This window comes from Amblyomma maculatum, chromosome 11, assembly GCF_055883805.1.
Source record: "Amblyomma maculatum isolate TAMU_Amacu chromosome 11, ASM5588380v1, whole genome shotgun sequence".
Classification (NCBI taxonomy): Eukaryota; Metazoa; Arthropoda; class Arachnida; order Ixodida; family Ixodidae; genus Amblyomma; species Amblyomma maculatum.
In genome coordinates, this window is record NC_139354.1 from 100,688,262 (window position 1) to 100,712,386 (window position 24,125).

General features: G+C 48.8%; 1 protein-coding gene and 1 long non-coding RNA gene across 3 annotated transcripts in view; both read right to left on the bottom strand.

Annotated features, from left to right (window-relative positions):
• LOC146174501 (uncharacterized) overlaps positions 1–24,125 on the bottom strand; it is a 151,120-nt gene that overhangs the window by 86,477 nt on the left and 40,518 nt on the right. The gene's annotated exons all lie outside the window — the stretch shown is intronic.
• Positions 1–24,125, bottom strand: part of LOC146174503 (uncharacterized) — a 39,287-nt gene that overhangs the window by 6,537 nt on the left and 8,625 nt on the right. Inside the window, exons 3-4 of one of the 2 annotated variants that reach the window (XR_014701823.1) lie at positions 14,366–14,429; positions 11,804–11,830 (exon numbers count right to left, since the gene is read on the bottom strand). This is a non-coding gene — a long non-coding RNA (uncharacterized LOC146174503). Of the gene's footprint in view, positions 1–11,803; positions 11,831–14,365; positions 14,430–24,125 lie in introns of those variants that run through there. The other variant, XR_014701822.1, reaches the window with a different exon arrangement.

Sequence of the window (24,125 nt, forward strand, 5' to 3'; positions counted from 1 at the left end):
TTAAATAATTTGATTGGCTGCTTCATTTTCGGGGCGGATCACCTAAGTGGCCGCCCTTGGGTCTTTGTAGATGACTGGTATCAAAAACCTCGGACCATGTTCGACAGTCAAGATTGAGGCTCCGTGCTTAGCACGCATTTACACCCCCTAGGCTTTAACCGAAACGCTCGGTAGGAAAGTAAGCGCCTGTAAAGTGACTTCTCTGTGTGAGTCTTCATTTTCTTTTAAGTTACAGTTGTCTGTGTGACTTGTTGCTGTAACTTTGCCTATGCATACTATTTTGCTTCTGTAAATATATATCTCCTCTTGACCATCATCAGATCATCGTCTTCTGCTTCTTCACTGCCGAATGACCACGTTTGGAGAGGCTTCAGCCCCTCCGAAGATTGGCAACGAATGAGCTATATATCACTGGCGCCGCACGACAGGGTTCGGCAACCAGCGACCACGATCATCACCCAGAGCACCCAGGCCCTGGGAACCCACTAGGCAACAAGCGTCCGCACGTCCAGCCAGAAGCAGCAAAATGATCGAGGCCCCGAACCAGAGGCAGCGTTCTGGGGAAGGACTCCGACGAGGCTGCGGCACCAAGGGACGGAGGCCCCAACTGGCGAAACCAGCACGGGTAAGCGGGATTTCTTGCGCTTTATTGTAGTGGCTATGGCTCAAGCGCAAAGTGGCGTATGGTTTTAACACGGAGCATGATGGCGAGCGTAGGCGAGAGAGAGACAGGGGGAGATATAACAGATGACAGCGAGCAGTCGCAGCAAGCGACAACTCAGCCTGTAGCAGGAGCGCTACGTGAAGTAGCGGAGATGTCGCTATCTGATGCTGTTGCAATTCGCCGCATGGAACTAGATTTTGAGCTGCAAAAATTGAAAATTCTTTCACAGGAACGCCTAGAGTTACAGAAACTTGGGCTAGATCCAGCGGTTGCAATGGCGATAGCGGGAAGCGGGCAGACGTCTGTAAGGTCAGACATTGACGATCAGCGTCGAATGGAGCCCGATCCAGACTCCCAATGCGCCAAAGTCCTTAAGGGACTGAAGCTGCCGTGTGACGCGGACGTGCCGTTATGGTTCGAGGGAGTCGAGAGAATTTTCACGACGTGCAAGGTGCCAAACGGAAGCCGCGTTCACTTAATCATGCCAGCATTAGCTGAGCGTGTCAGGTACCTTCTCCGTAAACTCGGGGACGATGAGTGTGGCAGCTACGAGTCGGTAAAAACAGCCGTTTTAAAGAAGCTGAAGCTTAACCCATCAGAATACCTCGAACGCTTTGAGCGCGCGACGAAACGCCGCGATGAAACCTGGGCGCAGTTCACCTCGCGCACTAAGACGTACTTTAAGTACTACCTTCGATCACGGGACGTAGAAACCAAAGACGACCTGGTATCATTGATCATCGCAGATCGCATAAAGGGCAGCTTGAGCCCTGAGGGATTAGAGTATGTGCGTCTTCGTGAGGAGGAGAGGTGGCTACAACCGGATTAAATATTCGACGTTCTCCAAGCGTTCGAGCAGGCTAAGGGCAAGGGGCGCGCAGCGAAACAAATTGTTGTGTATGCGGAAAAACCGAAGGGACCCCCGCGAGCGGCGAACAATGATAGCAAACGGCCAATTCAGTGTTATGAGTGCCGCGCATCTGGCCACCGAGCCAAGCAATGCCCTCGCGCTTCACAAAATGTGCAGAAGAAGGAGAAACGCACTCGAGCTCAAAAAGTAGCTGTGGCCAACGCAGAGGCATGCGAAACACCGGCGTCAGTACCCTCCCTGACAACCCTAGTAGCAGAGATGAAAACTCCCCAGTCATTAGACGAGGTACGCAAATCGAAGCTACAGCAGGTGGAGATTGAGTGCGCAGGGATACCGGCGACAGCTATAATTGATACCGGTAGCGAGATAACCGTGGTTAGGGAAGGCCTCGTGCCAAGTATATGTCGGGAGCCATCCGGCTCGATAAAGCTAGTATCGGCTTTTGGGGAGACGGTTAACACAAAACTGGTCACTCTTGCGGTAAGCATCAGGCGGCCCACCGCACACATAGCAGGGCCCGAGGCAGTAGACATTGTATGCGCGCTTTCTGATAAGCTGGCGGAGGGAGCGGATGGTTTGCTCTCCAGGGAGGATTGGGAACTGCTTTCGGAGATAGACAGTCTATACGAGGCACTTGTTATGATTAAAGCATGCCCTCTGTCTGAAGCAGTTAACGCGTCTGTCACCATGGCGGAGCAGAGCGCAAAGCTGAGCTCTACATCACACGAGGAGCAAGCGGCGGGGCCTGAGGCAGACAAACTAATGAGTGGTGAGCAGGGTGTGGTGACCGAACAGCCTTGTGAAGTAGATCTGGAAGAAAGCGAGAAGGAAGATGTAATCTCGATCCAGGATGACGCGGACGCAGCCTTAAAGCAGCGCCAGGCATTCAGATCCGACCAATTATCAGACGAAACCTTAAAGAAAGCGTGGGCTGACGCAAAGGCAGGGAAGGCAGGCATGTTTGTTTCAGACGGCTTGTTGTATCACTGGGACTCGATCTCCGGTAGCAAAGTGAAGCAGCTTGTGCTCCCCCTTAGCAGGCGTGAAGAGGTACTCTGCCTTGCGCATGAGTCCCTTTGGGGCGGCCATTTGGGGCCACGGAAGACAAAGACCAGAATTAAGTACAGCTTTTTCTGGCCAGGCTTAGAAGGGGACGTAACGCGACACTGCAGGACATGACACGGCTGTCAAGTCCGCTAAGACAGGCGAATTAAAGATAGGGTTCCCATCACACCTCTCACCAGACCCGACCATCCGTTTCAGGTCGTAAATGTCGATATAATCGGGCCGCTCGATTTTCCGTCGAGCAGAGGTCATAGGTACGCTCTCTGCCTCGTTGACTTGTGCACGCGGTGGCCGGAGGTAGTCTCTTTGCGATCCCTAACCGCTATGGCAACATGCGACGCCTTGCTTACGATTTTCAGCCGCACAGGCATACCTGAGGTAGTATGTTCAGATCAGGGAACGAACTTCACAGTGCAGCTGACGTGTGAGATGTTAGCAAGACTGGCATGCGCACCGCGTTTTTCGACACCGGAGCATCAGGAGAGCAACGGGACAGTGAAAAGGTGGAACCGCGTTTTGAAGAACATGTTGTTTCATGTTATTGAGAAAGATCCCAAGAACTGGGATAGACGGGTCCCGTTCGTTCTCTGGGCGTACAGGGAAACCCCCATGACACTACAGGCGTGGCGCCGTTCCGGCTCTTATTTGGTAGAAACCCTATCGGAGCGCTGGAAATTCTGCAGCGAACATGGACAGGCCAGCAACCCCTCCCGAACACACTCAGGGAAGAACCCGCGAATTATTTGCGACAGCTACGTGAGCAGCTAGAAGTAGCAGCAGAAGTAGCGAGTTAGACGTCGAAAGCACGTCAGGGAACTTACGCGCAGGCGTATAACAGGCGCGCACGGAGCAAGACGTTTGTCATCGGAGACCTGGTATTGCTCTTTGACACAGACCCTGGCAGTAAAATGGCCCCCAAATGGCTCGATCCATTCGTCGTAACCGCGCAAGAGAGGCATAACTCGTACAGAATCGACAAGGGAAAAAAGGCTACAGCGATAGTGCATGCGAACAGGCTGCGACCCTACTACGCACGTGTCAGCCATGTCGGAGTAGTTTTCGAGGAAGACGAGGAGTTCGGTGAAATCGAGTACACCCCTCGGTCTGTGCCTGAGAGATGTGGTGGTTGTCTGATAGATGCGGAGAAACTCGCACACCTACCTACTCAGGACCGCCTCGAGATCTCGGAGGTGTTTGCCGCTTACGCTGATTTGTTCAGCGAAACGCCGGGAGTCGCACGAGTTGGGGCACATAAGATAGAGCTGCACGAAGGCCACCAGCTCAAACGCACTTTCCCATATCGCGTGCAGGAGGTATTAAGGAGTGAGGTGAGCCGCCAGGTAAACGAGTTGCGAGACCTCGGGCTGGTGTATAAGGTGGAAAGCGAGTGCGCCCATCCCGTTGTATGCGTGGGTAAGAAGGATGGATCGGTGCGCATGTGTGTTGACTATCGCGCTTTAAACGCAGCGACGCGCACGGATGCCTTTCCAATGTCACCCCTAAAGAGCTCATCATGAGGGTGGGCCGCGCTAGGTATATCCCTCTTATCGACTTGCGACATGGATACTGGCAGGTGCCGGTAGCTCCGGAGAGCCAACATCTGACCGCCTTTGTAACTCACGAGGGACAATATGCTTGGCGCGTCATGCCGTTCGGGCTAAAGAACGCCGCGGCCACCTTTCAGCGGATAATGAACACCCTCCTCTCGAAACATCAGGCTTATGCGGCCGCATACCTCAATGACATCACCATTTTCTCTTCCTCGTGGACTGAACACTTGCGGCACTTGGAAATTATTTTTTATTTGTTGCGCGACGCCAAGCTTAAAGTGAGCCAGGAAAACTGTCAGGTCGCACAGGCCCACATTAAGTACCTAGGACACATAGTGGGAGGCGGAACCCATGGGCCCGACCCAGAAAAGATATCGGCCATTCGTGGGCTCGTGCCCTCCGCAACAAAGAGACAGCTACGGAGTCTGCTAGGCTGATGTGGTCACTACCGCGATTACGTTAAAGGATACGCCGAGGTGGCCCCACAACTCACGTCTTTGACGAGGCGAGGTGTACCTAACACGATTCCGTGGAGCCAGGAAGCGCAAACGCGCTCGACAGGGTCAAGTCAGCTCTGTGCGAAGCTGCATCACTTAACACTCCCGACATTAAAAGGCCATATTGGGTGTTCACCGACGCGTCCGACGTTGCAGCGGGGGCTTGTTTGGCGCAGATGGGAGACGAGGGACGGGAAAGGCCGATAGCGTTTGCAAGCCACCGATTCACGCCAACGCAGACCCGCTGGTCTACGATCGAGCGGGAAGCAATCGCCATTATCTGGGCACTAAAGAAATTTGATCATTGGGTGTACGGGGCAGAAATTAACTTGGTGTCTGACCACAATCCCCTCTCCTATCTCACGAATAGTACGCCTCATGGGACAAAACTCGCGCGATGGGCGCTGGCCTTACAGCGCTACAATGTGACGGTGACCCACAGGAAAGGGTCAAGCAATGATAACGCCGACGCGTTAACCCGTGTCCCTAATGTGACTTGGGGCGTAGAGCAAGCACACGCTTGAGCCATGGCCTTTCGGCGACGCGTGAATGTTCCCGCGTACCCGATGCAATGTGTGATGTGAACGGTGGAGTGCGCGTGAACTTGGCGTGAAGACATCCAATTTCTCGCGCGCGGGACTTTCGCGAACACTGTCCGGTCCGCCGATGCGAATGTGTGATTTGTTTTGTGTTATACCCATCTTGTGTCGCGAGATTCATTTGGTGTTCCATTCACGTGCGAAGTGTCTTACATGTTTTGTTTTCTTAGCGGTTTGTTGCGGCCTTTGTTGTATTAGGCTGAAATGACCCGATTCCAAGCTCATTTACCCTCTTAGGAGGTACGTGTAGGGCCGCAGTGAAAAGCGACTCGCACGTGGAGTCGAGCTGGCGGTCGAACCCCCCACGCACCGAGGCCAAGAAGCGAACGTTGTTTTTTTTTCTCCTTTTCTTGGGCACGAGAGCGCTGGCGCGCGGGAGGCTTGGTTTGTTTCGCCCCTTCGCCAAGAGGCGTCGCCAAGAAGCGAACGGCAGACGCATCCTTATTAGCCGGAAACAACAGCAGCACGCTTCTGCGAACCACTTTACGGCCAGCTCGTCCAGCGATGTCCCGCCGTGGCGCCAAGCATGGGTGCAGGGAGACGCCGTTAATGAAGCTTTTTGCACTGCCACAAGCGTTCACTAAATGTCCTGCAGAAGACGACAATAGGCGCGACCCTTGGCGCCCTCCCAAGTAGGCAATCAGCCCAGCGGCCTCCCGCTGTGTCGCGAGACATTGGGTCCGAGCAACGGCGACTGTACACTGCTCTGGGACAGTGACGCCCCCCCCCCCCTTTTCCTCGAACGGGATGGCTGGGTGGCCTAGTCTCCAGATCCCCCGCGGCGTTTCTTTGACAAAGGCGCCAGCTGCAAGATCGCGTCGCAAACACGCTGAGCAGGGGAGGCAAAGAGAGGAGCCGTGTGAGAGGGTTTGGGGACCAGCGAGTGGAGAGAGTGTGTGTTTTGAATGTTGTATTTTTATTTGGCGTAATTAAGGACCTGGGTCCAAGATTATTCCCAACCCACCGGGGTTGTGGCATGTTTTTAAATAATTTGATTGGCTGCTTCATTTTCGGGGCGGATCACCTAAGGTGACCGCCCTTGGGTCTGTTGATGTCTGGTATCAAAAAGCGGTCCTTGGACCATGTTCGACAGTCAAGATTGAGGCTCTGTGCTTAGCACGTATTTACACCCCCTAGGCGTTAACCGAAACGCTCGGTAGGAAATTAAGGGCCTGTAAAGTGACTTCTCTGTGTGAGAGTTTTGATTTTCTTTTAAGTTACAGTTGTCTGTGTGACTTGTTGCTGTAACTTTGCCTATGTATACTGTTTTGCTTCTGTAAATATATATCGCCTCAAGACCATCATCAGATCATCGTCTTCTGCTTCTTCACTGCCGAATGACCACGTTTGGAGAGGCTTTAGCCCCTCCGAAGAATGGCAACGAACGAGAGAAACATCACTCCACCCTAATTTACACTGGTGCCCAAATTTCCGTCCTCAGCTCTTCGTTTCGCTGCCGACTCAAAAAAGTTGTCGCACCCGCCTCTTCATCAGCCGTTCGTGTCGCCGATGGAGGCGTCGCTGCCGTCGTGGCACTTTGGACTGCGCACGTGAGCATTTGTGGTCGAACTACCCCTGTGCTCTTCACTGTCATCGACCGCTGCCCTCACGATGTGATCCTCGGCATCGACTTTTTAACGGCGCACTCTGCCCTGATTGATTGTTCAAGTGGCCTCCTTCGCTTAGACCTGCCTTTCTGCTCCGACCGCACAGATATCAAGCCACGCCTCTGCTCCGTCTAGTTTGTTCGCCTACCGCCCGAAGCTGCCATGTATGTTCCTTTGGCCCCGTTTCCTGCTATTCCTGATGGTACATACGTCACTTGTCCAATCACCGATCTCCACCGTAACATCATACTCCCTCACACTGTCCTGACCGTCACGGATAACAGAACCTATCTTGCCGTCCTTAACTTTAGCCGCTCTGTCCAAGTTTTGCCCAATGGCATTGCACGCGCTGATTTGCTTCCGTTGGCTGACTGCGAAGTTTCTGCCCTCAAGCCTGTGCCTATGTCTGAACCCCGCGTATCAGCTACTCGTTCGACCCTTTCAAATCCCATGATAGCACCCGATTTGAGACCTCAGCAAGCCAGTGCTCTCTCCGACCTTTTGTTTTCGTACAACGACATTTTTTTTTCTTTTGGCGACCGACCTTTGGCCCAGACACCTGTCGTTACCCATCGCATCAATACTGGTGATGCCAGCCCTATTCACAAAAGGCCTTATCGAGTCTCTCTTGCTGAGCGCCACGTGATACAGAAGGAGGTCGACAAGATGTTGACAAATAATATTATTGAGCCTTCCTGCAGTCCTTGGGCGTCTCCTGTCGTTTTAGTCACAACGAAAGATCAAACTTGGAGATTCTGTGTAGATTACCGCCACCTCAATCAGATCACTAAAAAAAGGTTTATCCGCTCCCGAGAATTGACGACGCCCTCGACTGCTTGCATGGTGCCAGCAATTTCCCAGCTATTTACCAGCTATTGCATGGTGCCAGCGTTCGTCGACAGCAATAGCTGTCGACGAACGGGATCGAGAGAAAACCGCATTTGTCACCCCTGACAGACTATACGAATTAAAGGTCATGCAATTTGGCCTCTGTAACGCTCCTGCGACCTTCGAGCGCATGCTGGACTCGCTTCTCCGTGGCTTCAAGTGGACAACGTGCTTATGCTACTTAGATGACGTTGTCGTTTTCTCTCCCACGTTCACAAGTCACCTTGAACGGCTTTCTACGATACTGGCAGTCTTTCGCCGCGCCGGTCTTCAACTCAACGCAAAAAAATGCAGCTTCGGCCGCCGCCAGATCAAAATCCTGGAACATTGGGTTGACGAAAATGGTGTGCAGTCCGACCCTGATAAAGTTCGTGCACTCCGCGAGTTCCCTACACCACGTAATACAAGTGATGTGCGAAGTTTTCTCGAGCTCTGCTCCTACTTCCGTCGCTTCATTCGGAGCTTCGCTGACCTAGCACATCCCCATACCTCCCTTTTGCAGAAAAAAGTGAATTTCTCGTGGAGCCGTGAACAAGCTCAGGCCTTCACAACGCTCATTTCCGCGCTCACCACTCTCCATGTACTGGCGAACTTCGACCCGTCTGCGCTTACAGAACTGCGCACCGACGCTAGCGGACATGGTATTGGCGCCATCCTTGCCCAGTACCAGCACGCCCACTCTCGTGTGATTGCCTATGCCAGCCGCCTTCTATCTCAGTCCAAGCGCAATTATTCCATTACGGAGCGCGAATGCCTTGCACTTGTTTGGGCGTTGACCAAATTCCGCCCTTATTTGTTTTGGCGGCCCTTCAGCGTAGTGACGGACCATCATGCCTTGTGTTGGTTGTCATCACTTAAGGACGCTACTGGCCGCTTAGGTCGCTGGGCCTTGCGATTACAAGAATACACGTTTACTGTTCTATACAAGTCAGGCCGCCTACATCAAGACGCCGACTGTCTGTCCCGCCACCCCGTTGACCCTCCTGAACTTCCTGACAATACTGCTGAGGACTGCGTTTTATCCATTTCGAACGTGTCCCGCACGTACGACGATGTTCGACGGCGATTCTTCTGGCCTGACCTCTACAGCTCTGTTCGTCGCTACGTCGCCACCTGTGAGCTGTGCCAGCGCAGGAAGACCCCGTCTCTTCAGCCTAGTGGGCCCCTGCAACCACTCGCAGTTCCAACTGAGCCCTTTTCTCGAGTTGGTCTCGACCTCCTTGGGCCATTTCCCACATCCTCTTCAGGGAACAAATGGATTGTTGTAGCGACCAATTACGCCACCCGGTAGGCCATAGCCAGAGCTATCCCCACCAGCTGTGCCTCCGACGTTGCAGACTTTCTTCTGCATGACGTCATCTTGCTCCATGGTGCCCCTCGTCAACTGCCCACCGATCGCTGCTTCCTTTCTAAAGTTGTTATTGACCTTCTGCGCTCATGCGCTACGCGCCACAACTTCACAACGGCCTACCATCCACAAACGAACGGTCTTACTGAGCGCCTTAATCGTACACTGACCGATATGATGTCAATGTATGTGTCTGACCATCACCGTGACTGGGACATCTCTTTACCTTTCATAACATTCGCTTATAACTCCTCACGGCATGATAACGCCGGATACTCTCCCTTTTATCTACTCTTCGGCCGCGATCTTCTACTTCCCTTCGACACCTTACTGCCTCTTGACGATTCCTCCTGCAGTTACGTTTCTGATGCCATCGCCCGCGCTGATGCCGCCCGTCATATTGCTCGAGACCGGCTTCGTGCGTCCCAGCGTTCTCTAAAGCACCGTTACAATCACCAGCACCGTGACGCCTACTACCCTCCTGGCTCCATCGTACTCCTCTGGCTCTCTGCTCGATGTGTAGGCATGTGCGAGAAACTTCTGCCCCGCTACGTGGGCCCTTACCAGGTCTTGCGGCAACTTACCAACGTGACGTACGAGATTATCCCTGTGAACCGCCACTCTCCTGCAAACCATCATCCAGAAGTCGTGCAAGTCGCCCGTCTGAAACCTTATATCTCGCGCTCACCTGTGTAGTCTACGCACTGGGACTGTGCTTCCTCCGCGGGGGTGGGGGGGTATTGTTACGGTACGCAGTGAAAGAGACGATGACGAAGTGCTGGGCTAGTGGAGAAAGACGACGCTGCAGCTACATCTGGCTCTCCTGTGAGTGTGTCCCTGACGGTGAACTGTTGCGGCTACGGCGTACCATCACCTCCTAACATCTCGACGTGCCTCGTAACAATATGTTCGAGGGGTTAAAAAGCACCTAGTCCTACAATCCGGTCCGCAGTTGAACGAGTCCTTTTGGACCAGTTTATAACTATATACTGGAAAGGAAAATGGATTGTTTATTGAACCGGAGTAATATTGGGTCTGCCACGGAATGAACTTAACTCGTTGAGGAGTGCCAGTGCCAGTAACCGTCACAATTGGGCCATTGGAAGCCATACGTAAACAAATAAGAAAGGAAGGTTTCTTCAGGCAAACTCCCGCTAAATGGTGGCAGTGATAGCGATTCGGGAGCGGCCGAAGCGCAAAATGCAAAGAAAGAATTAGAGTGTGCAAAGCCCTTCACTTGCTACAGGTGTAAAAATCCAGGATACATTGGCGTCAACCTCCACAATGAAAAGATTGCTTCTTGTATCTCAATGACTACGAGGAAGACATCAGTGTATGCAAGATCTAGTGGTCAAAGAGAAGCCTGGCATGGTACTAGGTGAGTTTGCCGCAAAAATAACTGTTTCTCATCTCAAAATTGTGTCGCCTTCCATTATGCAGGCCAGTGTGCGTATATACGACAGTTTGTGAAAGAGCAGAGCGTGTGCTTGCACATCGTGAAGATAGTACTCGACGGTCCTTTTCGTCAGATAAGGACCGAACTGCCGTGTCCGACAACCTCCCTAAATGCTATTCGTATTTGGCATTCACCAAATCTAATATGCTCGTAGGCGTTAGGGCCACCCGTTTCAGGGAGAGTTGTGCTGCCCTTAGCACGTTCAATAGCGCGACTAATGGCGACGCAGCTTATTTCAGAAACTTCTTCAACGGCTAAAACAGGAGTTGAAACTGTGACCGATGTGAAGGATAGCGGATCAAAAAATGTTGAGATCGAAACCTCCGCCACAAGTAAGCATGAAAGTGAGATTGACGAACTGCGGTACAGGACGCACTTGACGGTAACCTCTTGCCACCAGTGCCTCCTAATGTCACACGATATTTAAGTGGCAAACGAGATGACATTTGAGATGGAACCGGTCAATTATCCCACGGCACAAGAGATCAGAGAGCTCCGCCGCAGACCGAATACGGCAGCAAAGCATACTTTTTTCTAAATGTGAACCTCTGTGCTGTATCGCTTATTCTACGATTAGCCCGTAATGGAGAAACACAGATTGGTCATTCTTGAAAATTATTGCGAAGACTTACTGCGACATTCCCACGGATGCGTAGAGTCGTGTCACCTTGGTGTTTGGAAAGCAAAACAAAGGCTACTGCAGGTATACTATTGGCCCAAATGCCTTAGCGAGATCTATAGAGCTTTTTACAGCGCATTAGACACATGCCAACAGATCAGGAAGGCGTAAGATATGTGAAAAGAACCGATAGTCTTAATATCCTCATTAGCAACCCACTTCCCCGGTTAGTGATAGACGTAATTTTTGCAATCCCTATGACAGAGAAAGGATACCGTTACATACTATCTTATGCCCAGCCACAAAGTTTCCCGGGGCTTAACGTGGCGTGTGATGATCTCTGAGAGAGGTGTGCATTCGCTGCTGTCAGTTTTTGCACGAGTTAGATTCCCTTCCGAGATCAAAAGCAACCAGGGCAGCGCATATCACAACTGTCCTCACTACATAATTTATCAAGCCATGTGTCATTAAGACTGTGTATAGCTCAATCCACCGTCAGCAGGACAACAGCGTAGGCAGGTGAATTCTGTTCTCAAGCACATTCTTGCAAGACACAATGTTAGGAAAACTAGCGCGACTGGGATGGCTGCGTACCTGCAACAGGTTTCGCCTTTTAATCGGCGCCACATGAATCCGCTGAATTGATCCTGGCTGTTATAGCGAAGTCTGGGAGGGGCAAGGTGAAAATCCAACAAAGGTAGAATTCGTTTTGAAACTCTGCAATTGCTTACGTAACATTAAAGAACTTATAGAGGTCAGCATGAAGTCATTGCAACCTCGTTCCAAAGTGTACTATGATAATACTCCGTCAGAAGAGCAATCACATCACGGAACAAATGATGTTGCTGAGACCTTTACGGCAGAATAGGCTCGAAGTGCAGTGGGAAGGACCTGCTGAAGAGGTTGCTAAGCTGCCTGACAGTAACTCCGCGGTGAAAATCTCTCGCAGGCATTAAAGCTTCCGCATCCATCATCGCAACCTGATCAAGCCTTACGTGCAGGGAGATGCTTTGGTAAATCTAATATTAAACATTTTTCAGGAGATGAATGACAGTGTGCTTTATCTTAGCGGAGAGATGCGCAATACTCATGGACTCATCAAAGAGATGGAGCGGAGGGTGAACTGAAAAAGCTCAGTTATCTGGTTTTAGTGAGCTCATAGCTGAGTTTCAGAAGTGTTTTGTGGACAGACAAGGAAGACCTAATTTGACTTGAGCACAATAATGAGCTGACTTCTAGCGACTCAGTGCGGTCAAAGTGCTACCAATTTTATGCAAGGTAGAAAAAATATTGGATAGACAAGTTAAGCGAATGCTCAAAGTTGCTGTAATAAAACCAGCGAAAATCGGTATCGTTTCGCCAATGGTCTTGGTAGAAGCTCGAGATAAAGATCCCGCTCCTCTAGTAAATCATATTCCCAATATTAAAGAGGGAGAAGAACAGGTCAGTCGAGCGGCCTACCAACTACGCTGGCTACTGGCAAATACCGCTCGCTGAACGTGCCATCAGATACGCAGCTCGAAAGTCAAAGAGTGCGCTTGCATTATATGGGCCATCCAAAAAGTGCAATGCTCTCTTCTGGTTTGCAAATTCACTGCAGAGACGGACCATTGTCCCTTGGCCTATCTGCAAAGTGCAATATCAAGAAACAGTTAACTTCTAAGATAGAGCTTGGTTCTACAGTAGTATAATTTTGAAATGAAGAACAAGAAGGGCAAGTTATTTGGGAATGCAGACGAACTTTGTCATTTTTTTTCTAAGCGGTCGAAGGTTATTTTCACCATTCCCCTAAATTGCTAAATGACTTTTTGTTTAGTGCGCCTGTCTGTGACAATAAGTTGGCACGTTCAGTTTTCAGGGCATACGTGGGTCATAAGCCTTGAGTGAAATCTTTTCTCGGAAAAGTAAAAATTTGATGGCGTTCCTCTTTTTATTCTGACCTTTTCGGAGGGGAGCGGAGAGCTTACTTCCATATATAGTTGAGTTTTTGACTCTAAGAATATGAGCTGTGACAATGAACACAGCAATGAAGCTGTCACGTCGAGCGACAGAGAGCTTTGAGCCTCCATTAGCAGGCGATTAAGTTGCCTGTCCGCGCAGCAGCTGCGACTGCTACCCACCATGAATAGTTTTGGCGGGGGAGGAGGCTGTCACGAGCGTACAGCCGGCGAGCCGGTAGCGGATCGTATGACTAACTGAAGTAAAGAGAATGAAGGAAACGCTACTTCTTTCGAAGAAACAGTCCGAGGAGTCTCCACACTTTAAGTGGAGTTTGACCCTCCCGGCGAAGCAGCGCCTACTGAGAGAAACAGAATGGCGATGTGAGCGGATCGTAGCCAAGTTTGTGAAGGGTGGATGAGGAAGAAAGCAGTCATCCATTAGGTGTAGTATGCAAAGAAGTAGGCGGTTATTGGGAGTTGGTGCCGCTCCTTCTTTTGACCCTTAGGAAGATTCTGAGAAGCGAACTCACCTGCACCATTGAGACAGCTCTTTACTGAGAAAACGGTGCTTGCTACCTCTTCGCCTTTCCAGATCTCCCAGACACTAAGTGATCCCGCCTAGTAGAACAATAGATAACAAGCCCTTGCATCGTTCCAACTAAGTATTGATGTGTGTAACCTGGTCGCCGATCTCTGAGCTATATGCCTTGAGATTTGATTGTTTGGCGTCATCGGAGAGGGAAAGAAAGCAAATCAATTTAAGGACGCTACGGAGCGAGAAATATTGCCCTGGGCACTCAATAAATAGCGCATTCATTTGCTTTTTTCGATAGAGTGTTAAATCTTTTCCATATTACTGCTGTGTCGATTTTCACATGAATAAGTTTTCTAATAGCGCATTCAGCCAGCTTGTGGTTGTTTCACCAACATCGCAGCCTCAATTTCTACTGAACCCCAAGACTCGGCACTGTACCAAAGTGAAGGCCGATTCGAGCTAGCCCCAGCTCCACTACTCGGCGTAATCCATGCACCACTATGGTGCTATATGTATGGATGTGTGAGCGTGTGTAGGCTGTTATTTTTATGAATAAGTTTATTTCGTGTAACTTCACAGATGGTACTTTGGTAATTGTTACTATGACCCTTCAAAAATGTCTAGCAATTTTATAAGCAGATGAAATCCTAGCAGCACTAAAGTGATTTCAGTTAGGTGAAAGAGACACTGCTGGCGACGTTTAAAAATGACAGTGATCTAACTTACCTCTCCGAAACACTGCGGGGCACTGGCCTTTTTTTGCGGTGGATTTTTAAGGCAGCCATTCACGCTAAAAAAGAAACAAATATATTAATTAATAGGTTAAGCACCATGCTCCTCGTAATGCTAAGCGTTAAGCCAGTTGTCACGAGCACAGACCTGACAATATGTCACCAAAATCCCCCGCGAATACTTCACAATACAGATATCTTGAAACATTGCAACTCTCAGTACCATTCATCAGAGCTAGGCATTTAGACCTTTTTTCTTAGCTGGTAACTAAGAGTCAATCAATTATACTTACTATATCAGCTATTACGTTTAAGTTTGAAATTTAATTTAAAAATGAAATTTATTGTAGTCTTTTAATAGGTAGTTGTGATCACGGAGCCTTACTGCAACGAATTTGGTGAGCAGAAAGAGCATATACAGCGGTGCTTTCTACAGATGGCACTGTTGTCGGAAATATCTGTTTTCTTTTACTTTTTCTTTGACATACACTTATTAGTGCACTGATATAGTGGTGCTTTCGCTGTTTACAAACTTGGGAAGTAAATTAGATCTGGCGACCTGCACGTGGTCCTCTCTGCACGTTGACTGGGTCAAAGTGGTTATGGCTGCCTCCCTTTGCTCAATGACTAACAGCCAGCGGTGGGGGTGGGCTGCCGGGACCTATCCTCTGGGGATGCAAAACCCCATGGAAGCTGGCATGGAACTCTCACACAGCTGTGAGGGCGAGCTGTGAACATGATGTCCGATTCCTGAGCGGAGGTAGCGCTGGGTGCATACCAGTGCACGTTCCAGGCCGAGCACAAGGAATCTGATGAGACAAAAGGTAGAAAGTGCCCAAAATTCGAAATCTCCCTCCGGCACGCGGGGGTCCGGCCACGATTTAAATCCCCCTGAGAGGCCCCGATTCCTGCGTTAGCGGAACCCTGGTCTTCGCAGGGAGGGGGGGGAGGGGTATAAATGGTGAGTGGGCTTCAAAGTTCCCCTCTGGGAAGTGGCCATACCGGCCAGCCGGGCGGCTTAGGTGTCGTGGCGGGACGCCGAGAATGGGGAATCAAGTAGTTGCCAAATATAGTGCAACACCAGCCGAGATAAGGGAGTGACGATTAGTAGGCCCAAGATTACCTCTGAATGAGCCCGGTTCATAGTTATGGGTCCGCCAGCCAGGCCATGCACGAGCGCACCTGGGTAAGTGTTGAGTAATCTCAGATGAAGAAATAAAGGTAGGAGGATGATTGGTAAGCCCAGGTGATGTCTGTTGGGTGCTTCCTCCTAAGGCTTGCGCCTTAGGAGGAAGCATCTTCACTAAATATCTCGCAGATGGAACCCATGAAAGCACTCGGTGGGCCAAGGAGCCGCGGGAGAAAACGATCTCCTTGATTTGACTGAACGAACGACCCGGAACCGCGGTTATTGGTACGGTCTATGAAACCGGGTGTGTTCTGGAGGGGGCCCAGATTCGCCACCTCCACATTAGGTTTTCACCTGTCTCGGCGTCGATGCCCGAGTGCACCCGATGAGTGAGTGGAATTTCCACAAAGTGAGGTCGCATATTCGAAGGATCTTGGTGCTCTACCTGTCTCAAACAGAAAGGCATTACGGGAAGCCATGAAGTATCAAAAAGCCATGGCGAAAACTCGCTGTCCCCAGCTTCCGTCCATCTACCGATAACCAAACGCCATATTCCTATTTCCGATTTCCTATTCTACCATGCCTTTCCGCTAATTCTTAGGGGAGATCAGGGGAGTATCTCCGGCCTTGTACTCCTTGCTGTGGGTCGCTGTAGTAGCACGCCTGTTTTATTTGTTACTTCCATATTAAAACTTTTGTACGGATGGGCATGCTCATTTATATCGACAATTCTGCATCTTTCTATACCCGCGATACAGTAGGGGTGCGGGAGGAGTGTGACATTGGACTCCATCTTAGTCAATGTTTACAAACTTGTATTTTAATATCTGCGTGAAATATGCCTGTGTGGCTTGTGCAGTTTGGTTTTGCAGACAGGCGGGCGTTATGTGTGGCATAAGGTGTCATGATTAGACGATCTATTTACTAACATTAGCAATCACCTCTTTATGTATTATTTTAGCTGTAACATTACAAAATGGTAACTGAAGGCTCTCTATATTACGTTCGAGCCTCATTTTTGAAATTTCTTAAAAGCATATGTGATGAAAATGTGGCAAGTCAGTATGTGGTTTGGAAATAGCTTGTGGCGACTTTCACTCGCTTCTTAAAGTGTCATCTTAAGCGTAGGTAGTCCAAAAATGTATGCGACCCTCTTCAACACTGTCGAAAACTTAAGTGACGTCTGTATTTGATATAACATAGCTGCTGCAGAGGCCATTTGGTCTTGTGTATTAGCAGAAAGCCGACTCGGGGAGTTTTGAACATGGTTTTCGATATGCGATTTTTTAACCATACTCTAGAATAAGGAGGTTCAATATATGGTTCAAATTTACGTTGGGGGACTTCACTTTTAACTGTCAGCTAATTCGCGGAAGCCTGTAATTAATTCATCAAGCAAGGGAGCAGTGACCAAGGGTTCGGATAAGGAAAGCAAGTGAGTATGGCTTCTATACGGAAGCCCTGTTCACTAACAACTATGCTTGAAGAGCGGGGTTCAGTTCGTTTGAAGTCGTCCGCGGCATCTTTCGTACGTTGGTGATATATCACCATTTTGATGATTCAGTGTTCTTTTCTGTTGTTTTATTACGAGTGATTCAACATACTGGCATGAAAGCCGGTTCCTTTGTTTGGCTATAATCGAGGCTCCCTTCTTGCAGATATCAGGGGTTCGGCATGAGCGTTGGAGATACCTTTCTTGTTATTGACATCATTCATATGATCCCTCAAAGGTCTATCAAAATTTCCGCTTTTGCATTGTAAACATGATCACAATCGTTGCAGAGGGTCTGGTACTTGACGCGCAGAAATGCTTGTTTTCTCAGTTCTTCTTTCACACTAACCACCTCGTGTCACAATTTTTTTTGTGCAGGGCAATATGATATGGGCAATTGGCACGTCATAGATTAACATTTTATGCGCGTCAACACCATAATACGTACATAGAAACAAATCAGTGCATTGTAACGTGCGCTAGCAGTGACTTTGCGTGCGATATACGCCCGGCTAAGGCCTTTACATGAGCAGAACTCACAGCTAGCAGCCGCTTCCTGTCAACCTTCAACAGCGCTTACTGACAACAAAGGCGTGGGTACTCAACGGCCTGGAAGCTTTTCCATGAATGTGTAAAGCGATAACCTCATCCTATAAACGAAACGAAACACGAAAACGGGAGTTCGATAAAATATCGCAATACTTGTCGCAGCGCGCTCAAAATTCAGCCTAGGTCTCGGTACTCTTTTTGTGAGCTGATATCGCCACGCATTGTAGGTTAACTAACGCAGACTGCACGCCTAGGCGAGGCAACATGTTGTATTGAAGCCGGGAAGTGCATCCGCTCATTTAAAAGCCTTGCGGGCGCGCATCTCCAACGTGAACTGCCTGTCATCGTCTACTAGGCTGCGCTGATTGTACGGTGATGCAAGCTTTGCGGTGTTCACGTACATAAATTGTATCACTGTAAGTGTAGCCCCTGTCCCAGCGCTTCGCTAACGTCGGGAATATAACGATCTGCAGCTCCTAAATTACGGTGGTTGCGGACCATGTTTTCTGGTTGCAACGAGTGACCCTCGACTGAATCCAAACAAGTTTTGGGGTAGCCGCAACTGGTCAGTTCGTGGCGTACTTGCAAGACGTCGTATGCTATGGCACTGAGGTCGAGAGCAGTTTATGGGAATGTTTAAAGAGTGACGCCGGTACAGCATGTTTTTGGCATGCAGGATTTACAGAACTAAACGCAGGTACCTGACCGTGTGAGTGTTGTTGATTAGATTTTGCAGGAAATGATGTGGCCGCCAAGCTCCACTGTTACGAACAAAAGGACAGTCAGTTGGCATCCTCCTATTCGAGAGTAAGTTTGATGGCCTCTTCCATACTTTATATAGGCTCGGTGAAGGCGGTAAGTGCCTACTTTTTATTATACAAAAGGAGTCATCAATGTACGGGAAGAAGACTTTTAGAGGTATTGATAGTTGCCAGAGCCCGGTTTTCTATGGCATTCATGGCGAGCTTCGCGGCCCTGACTGAAATGGAGGCGCTTATTGCTGTTTCGTGCTGTTCGGAGTTAATACAACTTGACGGCCACAATCTTTTTTTAATGGAAAAGAAACCTTTCGAGGCGTCGTGTACAAGATCCCATGCGAAAATTGTGATCATGTCTATATAGGTGAAAGCGGGAATTTTAAAAGACGTTTGAAGGATGATATGAATGATGTCGAGAAGAAGCTGTAAGAAATATGTCTCCAACGCAATGGCCTAGCACGCCGCATCAGATGTGGACAATATCTGCTTCGAAGGAGCCCAGATTACAGCCTTAGAATAGGAATTCGGTTCCACGCCAGTATATAGATTCACTCGTATTACAAACAGAAAAAAAAACACTTCATAGCAGGGATAGCATCTCTCGGCAACGTATGTGTAAGGCCGCATTGAAAAGTTACTCGCGCGTGGAGTCGAGCTGGCGGTCGAACCCCCGAGCGTCGAGGCCAAGGAGCCAGCGCTGTTTTTTTTTCTCCCCTCTACTCGGGCGCTGGCCGCGCCCCGCTTGCCGCGCAGGAGGCTTGGTTTGTTTCTTCCCTTCGCCCCCTCCCCCCAGGTGTCGCGAGGAAGTGACGGCAGACGCATCCTTATTGGCCGGTAACAACAGCAGCACGCTTCTGAGAAGCGCTTTACGTCCGGCTCTCCCAGCGATCTCCCGCTGTGTCGCCAAATACTGCTGTAGGGAGACCCCGCTAATGAAGCCATTTTCCCTGCACCAAGCGCTCACTAAATGTTCGGCAGAAGGCGGCAATGGGCGCGGCCCTTGGCCCCCCAGCAGCGACTCATCGGGTGCCAGCAACGGCGACGGCACACTTCTCCGGGACAGTGCCGCCCCCACTCACTTTCTCGAACGGGACTGCTGGGTGATCTAGTCTCCAGACCCTCAGCGGCGTTTCTTCCAGGAAGGCGCCAGCTGCAAGATTTGCGTCGCAAACACGCCGAGGAGGGGAAGGAAAGACAGGCGCCTTGTGAGAGGGTTTTGAGGACCGGCGAGTGGAGAGAGTGTGTGTTATGAATGTTGTGTTTTTATTTCATGTAGTTAAAAACCTGGGTCCAAGATTATTCCCAACCCACTGAGGTTTTCGCATGTTTTTCAATAATTTGATTGGCTGCTTTATTTTCGCTTTATTTTCGGGGCGGATCGTCTAAGGTGACCGCTCTCGGGTCTTTGTTGATGTTTTTCAACAAAATGCGATCCTCAGGCCAGGTTGAGCAGTCAAGATTGAGGCTCCGTGCTTAGCACGTATCTACAGGCCCTATGCGTTTAACCGAAATGCTCGGTAGGAAAGTAAGGGCTTGTGGAGGGACTTCTCTGTGTGAGTGTCTATTTTCTTTTAAGTTACAGTTGTCTGTGTGACTCTTTATTACTGTAATTTACAGTTTCGCAATGTGTACTATTTTTCTCGTGTAAATATAATTCTCCTCCTCACCATCATCTGATCATCGTCTACTGCATCCTCACTGCCGAATGACCACGTTTGAAGAGGCTTCAGCCCTCCGAAGACTGGCAACGAACGAGCATAAAATTACTGTATGCATGATGCCTCGGACGATTAATGAAACGAACGTAAATGCCGTTTTCCAAGCATAATTTGTAATGAATAATACTTTTCTATGGAAACCTAAACAAATGGTTATGTCAAAACCTATGGTGTGAGTTCTTTTTTGTTTTTAAAATATTTTGTTACTCTACCTGAGGCGATTTCTCACTACCTTAGTTTTTAAGGCGACAATGAACTTTTAAAAGCGGGCTTTTTGTATATGAAGACGTCTGCAGCGGCAAATTCGCTTCCCGCTTTTCATCTTTCGCTGTTGTGTAGGGTGTCCATGTATTTGGGAATTGGAAGGACCTGGTATTCAGCTCTGCTTTCGGAAATGAGTGTTTTTCTTGGGGGGTTAGTTTTCTCTTCGATGAATCGTCCCATGATGTTCACTAGGTGTCTACCAGACCGACTTAGTTCTAGTCTGGGTTCTTGGCAGAACCGGATTGCTTCATTGTGTTCTTCGTAGGTGGCCGAGATGCCCATTGCGATAACAGCCTAATTGGATGCATGACTTGGTAAACCGAGTGGTAGTTGATAAGCTTTCCGAAACTGCGCATCAATTTTCTGTGATTCCGTTCTGGTGACGTTGTGGTATGGGAGACTTTAGGTCCAGCGGGAGACTATCATCGCCGTTACTATTCTGATCGCGTCCTTGTCCTTTAAACCTCCGATCCTGTTTGCTATTCTTCGGATCATGCCGCAGACCGGACTGGTTGCCCGAGTCAGTAGCTTGAGTGTGTGCATTCTTTCCCCGTGGCTCTGTAGCCACATGCCTAGTCTCCTCAAAGTTTTTACCTCTCTGATTTCTTGGTTTTGAAGTCGGATTTGAATCGGCTCTGTCTTGCTTAAGGCAAGCTCCGTATTGGCATTGCACTGACGATGCCATATACGCCATATCACGATCACGCGCTTGATGGAAGTTTTTCTATGTCGCATCCCGCAACCTGTCTTACGGTCACACCAGCATCGAGCTCTAACTTTGCCAACACATTACAATTCCGGGAGACATACTTGCATAATGTAAAAGTAACCACGTAGGAGGTCAATTCTGCGTAGCATATACCCCCCGCACCATACCACACTGTTCTCTGAACAGAGACTTCGATGAACGCGATGGCGCTGCCTGGCGAACATTCTAAACACTTCCTTTACCGCAAAAAGATAACATGGAACCTCAGGAAGCTTCCATTGTAGGTCAAAGATTATGGTATAGGGCGTAATATCAACGTCAGTTTTGAGAATCCGTTGAAAAATGTCCCCCAAAAAACACTGCATCCTGGTAACACACAAAGCAATGATTTATAGTGTCTGACTACTGAGGCAGTCGACAGTCCACTGACCATGGCACAAGAGTCATTTTGGCATGAAACCAAGTTTTGACAGCTAAGGTTCACCACTTTTTTTTTCTTATTGCCTGTATTCGACACAACATTCACAACAGAAAATATCACTTACAATGGCCCTAAAATGTTGAGACGCCGTTTGGATACGTGGTTATATTCCTTTGTATGTACAGAACTTTGCTCTTTCGCTCACTGTGTCTTTTTGCACGGGTGGAAAATATGTAGCCATATTTCACCTACTGCTTGAAATACGCTGATTCATTTTCCTGGCTATCATGACGGGACACCAATACTCTACACCTTTATAATACACCGCTTTCCTGGAGGCAAATGTCAGAATATCATTATTTACTAATTACAAGCATTCTTATATAATCTTATAATATATTTAATTTTTCCCTACATACAGAGATATCCGACTCAGTAACGCTTGTCACATTGCATGTGTTAGCTTCACATGCAGGGAGTTGAGCAGCGATGTCTATGAAACACTTCCGACTAAGCGTTTGTATATCAGAACACCCGAGGAAGCGTCGGCCGATATGGCGATAGCTCGGCATATTTCGATTGTCGGCGATGCGTCTCATTTATGCACGAGCATATTTTTGTCATAGCTAATGAAACGCTACGTTCTTTCAATTTTGCATTGAAGGCTCTTACTTAGTCGCGTATATAAGACACACTGTAAGAATATACGAGCTGGAGCGGCTTCTCCACGTGAAAAAGGAATGCGATGCGCACATGTACTTGATCGCACACACTACGATGGGTACAAATCTTCAAGGTATTTGTGAAACAACTCTTGTCCCGCATATACGGAAACGTTTTATCCTATATTACTACAGTTCCGTGCTTATTTTTCGTTTTGCCATGCTACGGCATAGTCATTCCTGTTGAACTGCACTATCAGTCCAGTTTGTGATGATAAAAAGAAATGCTCGATTCAGTATTAGTTCCCTTAATGACGGGTAAGTCTGGTTTGATTCAAACCTGACATGATTTATCCGATATATGAGCTCCACACCGGACCGGTCCAGGCGGTTACAGATGCATACCGGAGAGGGATCCGGATTTGATATGCATGAAGGAAATTGTTTGTTCGGTATTAGCTTCATACCGAACCGGTGCGTCTGGGTTGAGAATCAAACCTAACATGTTATGTTTAGTTCGACCTTCAAATCGGATGTCGCCAGTCCGGTATAAACTCCATCTTTACCAGATGGCAGTATATATAAATAAATAACATAAAAATAAAATATCGGACTGGTCTGTCCTGTTCAAACGATTACCAGCTCGGTATAAACCGCTTTCAGCCCCATAGGTGAGTACAGGTATGCAACTGTTGTATACTTTCCTCTTAAACGATGCCGGTAAGCTGCTAGTCATAATCTGCGAGTGGTTGCCAAATGCGCTCCATCCCAATCTTATTCTTCTTGGAGTTTCCTTTTCATAGTTTTCATAGTCCGGATCTGCGGTTACTACGTGCTCTAAGTAGACATGTTCGCCTACAGCTTCCAGTGCTTCCCTACCTAACGTGAACTGCTGTTCCTTCCTGAGGCTGTTGAACATTACCTTAGTCTTCTGCGTATTGATTTTCAAGCCTACCTTTCTACCTTTTCTGTCTAGGTCATCAATCATTATTTGCTGTTCATCCCCCGAGTTACTTAGCAAGGCAATGTCATCCGCCAATCGCAGATTACTGAGGTATTCTCCATCTACGCTTTTTTTCTAACTGCTCCCATTCCAAGTCTGAATACTTCCTCTAAGCAAGCTGTGAATAGTACTGGGGAGATCGTGTCTTCTTGCCTAACACCTTTCTTTATGAGAATTTTGTTACTTTCTTTATACAGAGCTATGGTTGCTGTGCAGCCACTATAAATACCTTTCAGCACTTTCACGTACGGCTCGTCTACCCCCTGATTTCGCAATGCCTGCATCACCGCCGAGGTTTCTGCTGAGTGAAATGCTTTTTCGTAACCACTGAATGCTATGTATAAGGGCTCGTTATATTCCGAGCATTTTTCTATCACCTAGATTATGGCACGGATATGATCGATAGTAGAGTACCGTTTCCGAAAACCTACTTCATCCTTTGCTTGATTGCAGTCTAAGATTGTCCTAATTCTATTAGCGATTACCTTAGGAAATCATCACCGGAGTGTTCTTCTGGCGTCGCGTCAGGCCTACCTCTGCAGACTGTGCCAGCTCTGCAATCATCACCCGTCATCCCAACCTGTGTATCATGCGGTCACCTGTCATCACCAGGTACTTCAGGACTCTCACCCTCTGATGCTCATCTACAACACGCATCTGGTGCTTCCACCGCAAGCTGGGATCGGCTGATGCCTACAGGTCAGGATGATTTTCCTGATAGCTCAGATACTTCGCCTGCCATTACCTGTATAGATGCTGCGGCGAAGTCTGCTCAAGAGCCAGACAAATTTATTCAAGTGCCATCGAAGCGTCGCCGCAGCTCGAGGCGGTCGAATTTCAGTGTCGACGCAACTAACGCGTCTAAAGCGCCCAAGTGCAACCTCACAGTAATCATAAAACCAGTAGATACCGGATACCGTATTACTCGCTTTAATCCGCTGGCAATGAGGCAAGCATTCGAATCTCTCGGTCCAGATGCCGTCTTTCAAGTTCGCCCCAACGAGTGGCTTAATCTTCTGGCAGTTGACACCCGAGCCGCGGTCGCTACTG